The 11,793-nt window shown below is 48.4% G+C and overlaps 1 long non-coding RNA gene across 1 annotated transcript; it reads left to right on the top strand.

Moving 5' to 3' along the window:
• Positions 1-2,375: 2,375 nt before the first annotated feature.
• On the top strand, positions 2,376-8,092 carry LOC145544519 (uncharacterized). The gene is made up of 2 exons (XR_014081463.1): positions 2,376-2,675; positions 5,618-8,092. It is a non-coding gene; the product is annotated as an uncharacterized LOC145544519 (long non-coding RNA).
• Positions 8,093-11,793: the final 3,701 nt, after the last annotated feature.

Genomic DNA, 11,793 nt, shown 5'->3' with positions numbered 1-11,793 from the left:
AGTGCGTCTGTGCTTTCTGTTTTTTTTTTTTCTTTCTTCTCCTTTAAGGGTGTGAGGGCGATTTTCCTTTGGCAGTTGGCTTCCTGAACATCAGCTGCCATTCCTTGGGGGCAGCTGGCTGGAAGGGAAGCCCAGGCCTTGTGGATTGAGCTGAGGTGCCTGAGGTCGTGTTGTAATTACACAAAATGGCCACAAGGTGGCAGCACTTTCCCATGCCCACCTTTGGATCCTGGGGGCAAGCGGAGCCTTAGGGCCAGCTGGCTTCCTGGGCTGAGCAATAAATGAGTGGGATGTGCCTGAGCAAAAAAGATAGGGCCTGAGTCTCACTCCTTTCCCCCTACAGCATCTCACAAACGGCCCTTCCAGACGGGTCCCTTCAGGGTCCACAGTGCACTGCTGGGGGTTCTTAGGCGCTAGAAGGCTGCATTCTCAGGCAGGAGGCTGGACCTGGGCTTCCCAGTACCAGGGGAGGGAGAGGCTGCCTGAATAACCTCAGTTACGCAGATGACAGAACCCTTATGGCAGAAAGCGAAGAACTAAATAGCGTCTTGATGAAAGTGAAAGAGTCGAGTGAAAAAGCTAGCTTAAAACTCAACATTCAAAAAACAAAGATCTTGGCATTCGGTCCCATCACTTCCTGGCAAATAGATGAGGAATCAATGGAAACAGTGAGAGTGTTTTTTTTTTTCCCTTGAGCTCCAAAATCACTGCAGTTGGTCACTGCAGCCATGAAATTAAAAGACGCTTCCTCCTTGGAAGAAAAGCTATGACCAACCTAGACAGCATATTAAAAAGAAGAGACATACTTTGCCGACAAAGGTCTGTCTAGTCAAAGCTATGGTTTTTCCAGTAGTCATATATGGACGTGAGAGTTGGACCATAAAAAAACTGAGCGCTGTGGAATTGATGCTTTTGAACTGTGGTGTTGGAGAAGACTCTTGAGAGTCCTTTGGACTGCAAGGAGATCTAACCAGTCCGTCCTAAAGGAAATCAGCTCTGAATATTCATTGGAAGGACTGATGCTGAAGTTGAAGCTCCAATACTTTGGCCACCTGATGGGAATACTGACTCACTGAGAAAGACCCTGATGCTGGGAAGGATTGAAGGCAGGAGGAGAAGGGGATGACAGAGGATGAGATGGTTGGATGGCATCACAGACTCAATGGACTTGAGTTTGAGTAAGCTCCAGGAGTTGGTGATGGACAGGGAGGCCTGGTGTGCTGCAGTCCATGGGGTTGCAAAGAGTCAGACATGACTGAGTGACTGAACTGAACTGAACTGAGGCAAAAAGGGCCTGACTTCCTCAGCTTTACCCTACTCTGGCGATCCCAGAACCTCTTATTTAAAAATAGAAATTTTGCTTTGGCTCGATTTATAAATTGAAAAAGGTCTGTGGTGAATGTCTTATACAATCTTTGAAGGCATAATAATTTAACTCTGAAGTTACAGAACATAGAACTTCCTAAAAGAAATTTCCAGCCAGTGGAGCGGGGAACCCCGTAGGACCATGCTTCGAGAACTGCGCCCCCTCCTATGAGGAGTCCAGGGGCTAATATAAGACGAGGGCTTGCAGTCAGGACTTAGTGATGAGGAACAGAGGTGTTAGGATCTTGTCAAAAACAGTCTTAGGCTGGTGTCAATAGCCCAGTAATTGAGTCTAGCAGTTCAGTGACTCTGTGGCCTTTCTGATATGTAACTACAAGGGGAAGGGAGTGTTGTGAGGATAAACAAAGGATAATATGTACAACACTGTGTCCTTACATGGCAGGGAGAGAGACAGAGAGACACACAGGCAGAGCAGACAGTCTTTTAGAGAGAATTTGCTGAGAACAGAGGACTGAGGTAGGGAGGGCCGCTGATGAGACAGTGGGCAGACTTCCTGACCGACCAGAAGAGCTGATCTCTTTCATGGGCTTGAGGCAATTGTTATAGTCTCAGGACAAAGAAAGTTCCTATGAGATGGGATGGTGTTCTCATTGGTTGGGGGTCTTTTGATTGCCCACCTTGCCTAATATGGAGGTTGGAACTTGCTGTTTAGGGACAGCATGTAAAGTGAAAAGTGAAGTGAAGTCGCTCAGTTGTGTCCGACTCTTCGCGACCCCATAGACTGTAGCCTACCAGGCTCCTCTGTCCATGGGATTTTCCAGGCGAGAATACTGGAGTGGGTTGCCATTTCCTTCTCCAGGAGATCTTCCTGACCCAGGGATTGAACCTGGGTCTCCTGCATTGTAAGCAGACAGTTTACCGTCTGAGCCACCAGGGAAGTCCAAGGGACAGAATGACGAATGACAAACAGAATGGCCCATGACGGTGGTTGCCATGGAGCTTCGCTAATTCTGGAAATATTGCCCTATGACCCCAGCACGTGGTTCCACAGTTTATGCTTCAGAAGGACCATGTTGAGATGGGGTGTAAGATTCACCTTGTGGGCAGGGAGCTTTGTTAGGGCCTGAGGGAGGGATCAGGCTTGAGCCAAGGTTGTGGCCCTAGAGGGAAATCAGTGTGGGGACTGGCCATAGGCTCTGGAGGGGGAACTGGCAGTCACTGGGACACAAGGAAGTGGGAGACTGGGAGGCCCTGGGCGTCTGGGCTCAGCAACCCGGGGAGGTCGGGCTGCCTCCTGGGTGTGGGAGCAGCGGGATCACAGTCCTCTGTGAGGCCTCTTGGCCCTCAAGGTGAGACGGGGATGTGGTGGCTGGACAGATGCACCTGGTCTGGGAGAGAGTCTAGGCTGGAAATGTCACTGGAATCGTTGCAGGAAAAGGAGAGGCCGGGCGGGGGCGTGTGGGTCATAGCAGATCCACGCGGGTGACTGTGGTGCAGTCCTGGTGGAGTCAACTCAGAGCCAGAAAGGGCTGCCTGTCAGGAGCTCAGCTTCTTTCTCTGTTCCTATAAAACCCCCATGTCAGTCTGAAACCCTGTCAGGAGACTTCTGAGACCAGTGTTGCATGGTTTCATCAAAGGGCATGTGACCATGCTCAGTCATGTCTGACCCTGGGGATTGTAGCCCGCCAGGCTCCTCTGCCCTTGGAATTTTTCATGCAAGAATACTGGAGCGGGCTGCCATTTCCTCCTCCAGAGAATCTTCCCAACTCAGGGATCAAATCCCCTTCTCCTGTGTCTCCTGCATTGGCAGATGGGTTCTTTACCACTGAGCCACCCGGGAAGCCTTTTCATCAAAAGGTCCCTGGGACAATAGAACCACTGCCGGCCCCGCCCGTGTCCGCACTGGGGATGAGTCCCATCAGGGCCCCGGGCCTCACAGACGACAGGGAGCTCTTGCCCTCAGGACTGGCTCCTCCTCCCAACCAGCTGCTGGTTAAAGGCCCAGGCATCCCCATCCTGGCTCCAGGCTCCAGGGCCTGGCTTCTGGGACAGCTTAGGGGTAAGGAAGACCCTCACACTCCTATACTTGCCTGGGGTCAAAATGTCTTAAAATCGGCACCTCGCAGATCATGGAGGGCTGAGTGTTTCCAGCGAGTATGGGGGAACCACGGGGCGTGAGGTTCCTACGTGTGCAGGGCATTCCCAGTGCAGAGGTCTGTGCGTTTCCCCGGCCAGTCGGCTCCCCACGTCATCCTCCCAGGAAGCCCAGACCCAGGGTCACCAGGGCAGAGGCCCTCTCTCCCTTTATGTGGAGCTGTCAGTCCCACAGTGAGGAACCCGGTGCCCACCATCCCCCGTTTCTCTGTGTGCTGCTCCTTTCCAGATGACATGTTCAGAGGTTTGAGCATTCTCAGCTGCCACACCCTGGAGAGACCTCTGTAAAATCAAGCCCACTGTTTATGAAGCTCCGTTTTGCCTTTAGTCTACAGATTCTGCTCTTTCCCACAGTTGTCAGCGCCTTTTGCCTCATCCCGCACAGTGAGGTTTTTCTATGTAGTTCTACTACAGTCAGATGCGGTGTCCCATTGTGTGTTCCACTCCTACACCCAAAATAACTAAAGTCAAATAGATTATAATCGACCCCTTGGGCTATACACATCTGCAGGCTCAGACAAATGCATAGTGACAGGTACCCATTCTAAAGTATCACATGGACTCCTTTAAACCCCCACTCCATGATCTGCTTATTATCTGTGTAGCTTTGCCTCATCCAGGATGTCATAAATGGGGTCACACTGATGTCGGAGATAGCTGCGCTCCAGGTTAGACACTAGCAACTGGCCTCCTGTTTGCATTTCACGGGGGATGAGGAAGTGGGCTTCAGCTGGATACTCACAACGGTTAGCATTTCCTGAGACAAGGGACAGCAGGACTTCGGTTACGGCATTTACAGTCAGCCTCCTGTTTGCCCTCTGAAATGGCAGTAGCAACAGCAACAGGGTAAATAGCCAGGGTTTGTCACTTGGAAACACGTTCAAGTAACAGTTATGGCAATAGTCAAGGTAATAGTCAAGGCAAGGACAAAGAGGGGCAAAACCCTGTGTGAGAAAAGGAGTCAGGAATCGCTGCTCCCCCTCCTTTGGGACAAAGGAGACACTCCACATGCACAGGAAGGCTCTTTGTGGGTTGAAAGTCTGGGGACAGTGCCAGGTCAGAATGAGTCTGGCACCTCCCTTCACTTGAGGTCCATCTTGGCTGGGGGTGTGTGCACACCAAGGGGAGGGTCCCAGCGTAGATCAGGTTGAAAAAGAAACCAGATAACTGTCTGAAGGAAGACAAAGACCCGGAAGATCCGACCTGTATGAATGACTTAACCGCCTCTTTACTGCGCTCCTCCTCACCAGGGGGGCTGCCCACACACTTTCTCTCCGGATGTGCGTCTCTGCCTTGCTTCTGTCTCAACTAAACAAATGGTTTCTCTCTGTGCTCTCCCACTTGTTGTTATGCTATGTCTATAATAATGAATTTTATACTTGCATTTACAGTCTCTGCCTCCGGGATAAATGCATTTTTCTCTGGGACAAAGACTCAAGGGAAAATATCTTCTAGCCCGTAGCCCTTGCTGCTCTGGTGTCTAGGATCCCTGGCTTTCATCCAGGCTGGCCAGGTTCAGTTCTTGGGCAGGGAATTAAGATCCCGCTTCATGCCCTGCTCACTGTCTTACCAAGTCCAAGCTCACTCTGCTCGTCGCACAACAGGCCAATGAATCCAAGAGACGAGGTGTTGAGGCAAGGAAGAGACTTTAATTGGGGAGCCAGCTGACTGAGAAGACCGCAGGCTAGTGCCTCAAAATATCCATCTTGTCAGGGCCTGGTGGCCATGCTTTTTTATGGATCAGAAATGGAGGGAGGTGAGGAAACAAAGCAAGAAGACTTTTCAATCCTTGCAGATGTCTCCTAGAATGGCAAGCCTCAGGCAGGGGGATGTGTTAGTCTCACTTCCTTACAGTCCTTCATAGGGGGCTCAGATTATCTCCCAGAGGCAGGCCATTATGTATATTTATTATAATAAAAAAGGGTTAAAGTCATAGAAGCAGATCCAGTGTAAATTTAAAATTAACCCTCCCTGGTTACAACTGCTGCCTCGTTGAGTTCAATAGTGTGTGCAGCTTCTTTACACTGGATTCTTTCACTAACAGTGTATGAGTTGATGGTTTATTCCTTTGTATTGCTAAGCAGTGTTCCATTGCATATGCTTGTAAAGAAAAACAATTTTCCTTCTACCCTTCCAGATTCTTGGTAGAGATTTTCCCTGTAAAAAAGAAGAAACAGATTACCAGGAGAAAAACGAAGTTTAATAACCTGTATATCTCCTATATGTGTTTTCCTGGCGGCTCCGATGGTAAAGAATCCACCTGCAATGCGGGAGACCTGAGTTTGATCCCTGGGTTGGGAAGATCCCCTGGAGGAGGGCACAGCAACGCACTCCAGTATTCTTGCCTGGAGAGCCCCCCTGGACGGAGGAGAGGAGCCTGGCGGGTTACAGTCCACGGAGTCGCAAAGAGTCGGACATGACTGAGCGACTAAGCACATACCTCCTGTATATACAAGAGCTACCCAGAAAAAGTGAGGTACTCCCTGTAACGTCCAAGACCATTATTTAAAATACTATCTTCAGATAAAAACAATAGGAGAAAGTCCTTGGGGGAGGTTATCATGCGAAACACAGTAAAGAAATGTATGATTGTTTGCAGATTTAAGTCAGGGCTCCACCATTGAAAAGAGCTACTTGAGATTTAATCATCCTTCTATTTCTGGTGCAAAGAGGGAAAGCCATTAAATATGGAAATTTTTCTATTGTAAATGTCCTTCATCTCCATACAGTTTTCTGAGATTCCTGTTTTTTTTTTCTTTTCTTTTTTTTTAATAAGACTGAAATATTCCTTATGCCGGAAAGGCATATCTTGGGGCGGCATGTTCTGTTTGCCTTGACATGGATGTTTCCCACTTTGCTTGTGCATTCATCTATTGAAGGATATCCTTATTTGTTCAAGTTTGTAGCTATTATGAATAGTGCTGCTGTGCATAATTTCATCCTTGTTTGAATTTGGAGATAGGTTTTCAAAGCAGTTCACTAAATACTGAGCATCCCAAGGTGAGACTTGTTTAGCTTTGGAAAAAACTGCCCAGCTGTCTTACAAAGTGGCTGTACAGGCATCCCGCTGTTAGGGGAAGCACACTGACTGAAACCGCCCACCCTGCCCAGGCACCATGGTAACCATTTGCATGAGTTGTTTTACGACAGGAGGTCCTGGTAAGGAACACAGAACTCATGAGCCACCACCAACTGAAAGAGTTTGGGAAACGTCAAAAGGAGACACCATATGTCCAACCACCTCCCAGAATCCTCTCTGGCATCCATCTTGGCTGAACAGGGTGTGCACTGCTGTAGCCATGCTCTCCGGGAAGCAAACTCTTTCAGAAGGACAACGCAAATAGTGAAGAGCAATTTATTACATGGGTGGGTCCAAGGCAGAGTCTCCTCTTAGCCAAGGACCCCGACCAGTTTTTGTGACAACCTTATATACCATAAGTGTACGTGCCCAAACTCACATCCCCAGATTCCTTGAAACTAGTCTGGATAGTGTAAAGGAGAGATATAATCAAGGGTAGCTATGATTTATATGCAGTAAGTCTTAGTTGGATAAACAGGGTAACATATATCAATGGATATTGTACAGATAATTTGTTTTGCTTTGGGGTAAATTAGTACACTCCCTTGGTGACAGGATGTCTTGGTACGAGTCCTGAAGGCCTTTTATCCGGGGGTCACTTTTCCAATTGATACGTCATCTCCATGGATACTGGGCACATAATTTAGTGTCCATCGGGTGAGCACCCAAGCATATAGTCCAAAGTTCACAGGGGTTTCAAGACAGAGACTGATTTTCAAGACGGAATCTGTTCGGCCTACTTTCCTCCTTCAGCACCACCAGGCAGGACTCTGAGTCAGAATGATTGGCTAAAGACAACCCGGAAACTAATCCCATCACCATAAAACCTGGGTTCCCTTCCCCTACTGCTCTCCATCCGGGCGCCCTTCCCAATAAAGTCTCTTTCTTTGTCAGCACGTGTGTCTCCTCGGACAATTCATTTCCGAGTGTTAGACAAGAGCCCAGTTTCGGGGCCTGGAAGGGGTCCCCCTTCCTGCAACACCACCAGCAGTGAAGGAGAGCTTCTGTTGTTCCTCACCCTCCGGCAATCGCTACTGTTATATATTCGGAGCACAGCAGTGCTAATAGGTGCGGTGTGTTAACTCATGATTTTAAATGTTATTCCCTAGTAGTATGATACTTTTGTATAATTTTTGTATGATATTTAGCATCTGCATATCCCCTTTGGCCAGGTGTTTCTGGTTAGATCCTTACCCATTTTTTTTTTTTTTTAAACTGGGGCTGTTTTAGAGGCCTTTGTCTATTGTAGGTCCAAATCCTTTATTAGATATGTGTTTGCAAATATTTTTCTCCCAGTTTGTGGCTTGTCTTTAGACTTTCTGAATAAGGTCTTTCAGGGGAGAAAACTTTAATTTTATAAAGTCCACATATTTTTTTCTTTTGTATATTGGCGTTTTCTGTGTTAAAACTCAAAGCTCATGATCTGCAGACCAAAGCCAAGGTCATGTATATTTTCTTATATATGCATGTAATTTTGATTGTTTTGCATTTTAAAAGTCTGTTAATAAATCTGAGTGAATTTTGTGTAAGTTTGACAGTTTGTGTTTACAGTCATTTCATTTCATATGGTTTCCAGTTGATTGTTCTGTAACTATTTTGGAGAAGTCATAAGATATTCATCTCTATTTCAGTTTGAATTTCTTATCTGCAGCAGAACTCCACATATCTGCTCCACGGCCCCCTGGAGCCTGCTCCCTCTGAGATCCAGGAAACAGGAGGACCTACCAAACCGAGCCCATCCCTCATCAATGAGGTCAGGCTGCCCGCTGTCTCTTCAGACTGCGTTCTTTCACTGAGTAATATGCTCGTGAGATTTAACAATGCCTTTTGAGGGTTGGTGGTACATGCCTTTCTACTGCTGAGTAATACTCCATCGCATGTGTATGGGAGGAACAACAATTTTCATTCTGCCCTTCCACAATAAAAGACAAATCACCAGAAGAGAAAACAGAAGCATACCTCCTCTCTGCTTCCCTGGTGGCTTAGTGGTAAAGAATCCACCTGCAAAACAGGAGAGACGGGTTTGATCCCTGGGTTGTGAAGATCCCCTGGAGAAGGAGTTGGCAACCCACTCCAGTATTCTTGCCTGGGGAATCTCTTAGACAGAGGAGCCTGCGGGGCTACAGTCCATGGGATCCCAGAGTTGAACATGACTTAGTGACTAAAACAACAAATGCCTACTGTATACAGGGGAGCTACCAAAGAAAAGTGAGTCACTCCCTGAAATGTCCTAAGCCATCACCTTAAATACCATCTTCAGCTGAAGACAGAAGTAAGACCTTGGGGAATGGGAGAAGCTGGTGGAAGGTTATCATGCAAGACACAGTAAAGAAGGATGATTGTTGGTAGATTTAAGGTGGGACCTTTCCATTGATAAGTTACTTGAGTTAATTATCCTTCTATTTCTGGTGCAAACAGGGGCAACCCTTAAATGCAGAGATTTCTCTGTTGTAAATGTCCTTCACAAAAGGCAATTGCTACTTAGTTGACTGAGAGTCCTCTTTTTTTTTTCCCCTTGAATTCGACGTGAATAATCCTCACACCAGAGAGGCTTATTTTGGGGTGGCCAGCTCTACTTGCCTTCAAGTTTTTAACTATTATGAATAGTGCTGCTGTGCAGAAGTTCATCTTTGTTTGCATTTGGGCATGGATTTTTCAAAGCAGTTTCTTAAATACTGGAGATAGCGATTGTTGGATCCCAAGGTGAGGTTTGTTTAGCTTCGGAGAAAACTGCCCAACTGTTTTACAAAGTGGCTGTGCATGCGTCCCATCAGCAGTGAGGGGACTTTCCTTTTGTTCCTCAGCCTCCAGTAATTGGTATTGTCATATATTTAGAATTTAGCAGTCCTAATAATATGTGATGTGATATCTCATGATTTTAATTTGTAATTCCCTAATGGTGTATGATGTTGAACATGTTTTTGTTTTTGACTATCTGTATATCTTTTTTTGGCTGGTTGTCTGTTCAGATCTTTACTCATTTTTTATGGGGTTGTTCAAGAGGTCTTTGTCTATTTTGAGTCCAAATCCTTCATCACATGTGAGTTTTGCAAATACTTCTCTCCCAGATTGTGTCTTGTCTTTTGATTTTCTGAATAAGATCTTTAAGAATCAGTTCAGTTCAGTTACTCAGTCATGTCAGACTCTTTGCGACCCCATGGACTGCAGCACACCAGGCCTTCCTGTCCATCACCAACTCCCGGAGTTTACTCAAACTCATGTCCATTGAGTCAGTGATGCCATCCAACCATCTCATCCTCTGTCATCCCCTTCTCCTCCTGCCTCCAATCTTTCCTAGCATCAGGGGGTCTTTTCAAAGGAGTCACCTCTTTGCATCAGGTGGCCAAAGTGTTGGAGTTTCAGCTTCAGCATCAGTCCTTCCAATAAATATTCAGGAGTGATTTCCTTTCAGATGGACTGGTTCGATCGCCTTGAAGGCCACAGGACTCTCAAGAGTCTTCTTCAACACCACAGTTCAAAAGCATCAAATCTTCGGCCCTCAGCTTTCTTTATAGTCCAACTCTCACATCCATACATGACTACTGGAAAAACCATAGCCTTGACTAGATGGACCTTTGTTGGTGAAGTAACGTCTCTGCTTTTTAATATGCTGTCTAGGTTGGTCATAACTTTTCTTCTAAGGAGAAAGTGTCTTAATTTCATGGCTGCAGTAGTTGTGCATGGGCTTAGTTGCTCCATGGCAGGCGGGATCTTCCCAGATCAGGGATTGAACCCATGTCTCCTGCGTTGGTAGGTGGATTTTAACCACTGCACCACCACGGAAGTCATTCCACTCCCTCCTTCCTGCCAACCTCCTACTTAAAAAAAGACTAAAAGCAACCTGTTTAGTAAGTTTTCAGGAGTCTGAGCTCTGAGCTCTGAGGTCAGAGTCTGTGGTGTCATTCTCCCAAAGGCTTCAGATACCAGTTGTGCTCATGAATCTGGCAACCAGGGTGGGTCTGGCGGCTGAAGACAGGCTTGGCCTCTGGAGCTCTGCCTTCACCGACTCACGCAGGGTCCCTGAGCCCTGGTAGCCAAGCAGAGCGGCACGCAGGCGGGGCTGGTACAGCTATGGGACCGCTGCATTCAGAGTGGAGCCTGCGGCGGAGGCAGCTGGCTGTCCTGTCCCCGTGACTGCTGCTGTCCTGTGTGTCCGTGCAGGGCAGTCACGGTGTCAGGTGAGGCCTGGCCGCTGTCGTGGGGACAGGATGGGACCTCAGACAGCTCACATCCCCACCCCACCCCACCCCCGCTTCAGGTCGTGGCTTGTGGCTGCTGTCAGCTCCCTGGGCTGGGAGGCTGTGTAACGTACCAGCCCCATTGCTCATGGTCAGCTGAGATCCCAAGCTCTGGGGTAGCACACCATCCCTGCCACTATGCAGGTCGTCCCACTTCTGTGAGGGAGGGCCTGTGTGGGGCTGTGGGTGATGGGGGATTTGGGGGTGTTGTGGGCTGGTCCAGGAGTCAGCTTTTTGAGGGGAAGAGAGGGGAGCAGAGGGGAGGGAGAAGCTTTGAATTGCTCAGGCCTGCAGGGGATTCCAGGCCCAGCTCCGGTGGGAGGTGCAGGTGAGAAGCTCCTGCAAGTTGCTCGGTCCCCACCGTATTTCAGTTGAAGCCCCTCTGCCTGCACCACCCCTAACTCTCCCTCCCGCGGCCCCTGCCTAAAGCCACAGAAGATGGGGAGTCTATACGACTTCCCTTCCTGTAGGGAAACCAAGCCACAGACAAACGTGTTCCTTTAAGAAAGCATGAAAGAAACGAGAAAATACTAGTGTGGGTTATTACTGACACAGTTCATGTAGACGCTTCAGAAGCCTGGCACAGGGAGGGAACTGAGGGCCGTTGCCCCCAGTCCTGGAGTTTGCACCCTCCGCCCCCCGTCCCACGGCCCACTCTCCCGTTGGTGTCTTCTGGTGGCCGGGCGAACTTCAGCCTCCTGAACCCATCCTGGAAGGATCAGGCCAGGGCAGAGGTCATTCACAGAGGGGAGGGTGTGGTCGACTCTTTAGCACGCCATTGCCTCCACTCTGTGTTGGAGCTCAGTTCTGGGTCAAAGCAAGCGTGGCTTCCTGATGCGGTCCCCACCTTCACTCACCGGGGGGCCTTTGTGTCCACTTTGTCCCCTCGTGCAGCCTGGTCACCCCTGGGACCCGTGTGTGCGTATCTGCTCTGCTCACAGCACACCCTGGGGTCCATCCGACTTCACTCATAAAAGGGACGTGTAAGGATGAACT

This window comes from Giraffa tippelskirchi, chromosome 4 (genome assembly GCF_054371585.1).
Source record: "Giraffa tippelskirchi isolate mGirTip1 chromosome 4, T2T-mGirTip1v1.2.pri, whole genome shotgun sequence".
Lineage (NCBI taxonomy): Eukaryota > Metazoa > Chordata > Mammalia > Artiodactyla > Giraffidae > Giraffa > Giraffa tippelskirchi.
This window is presented reverse-complemented; position numbering and strand designations above follow the sequence as displayed.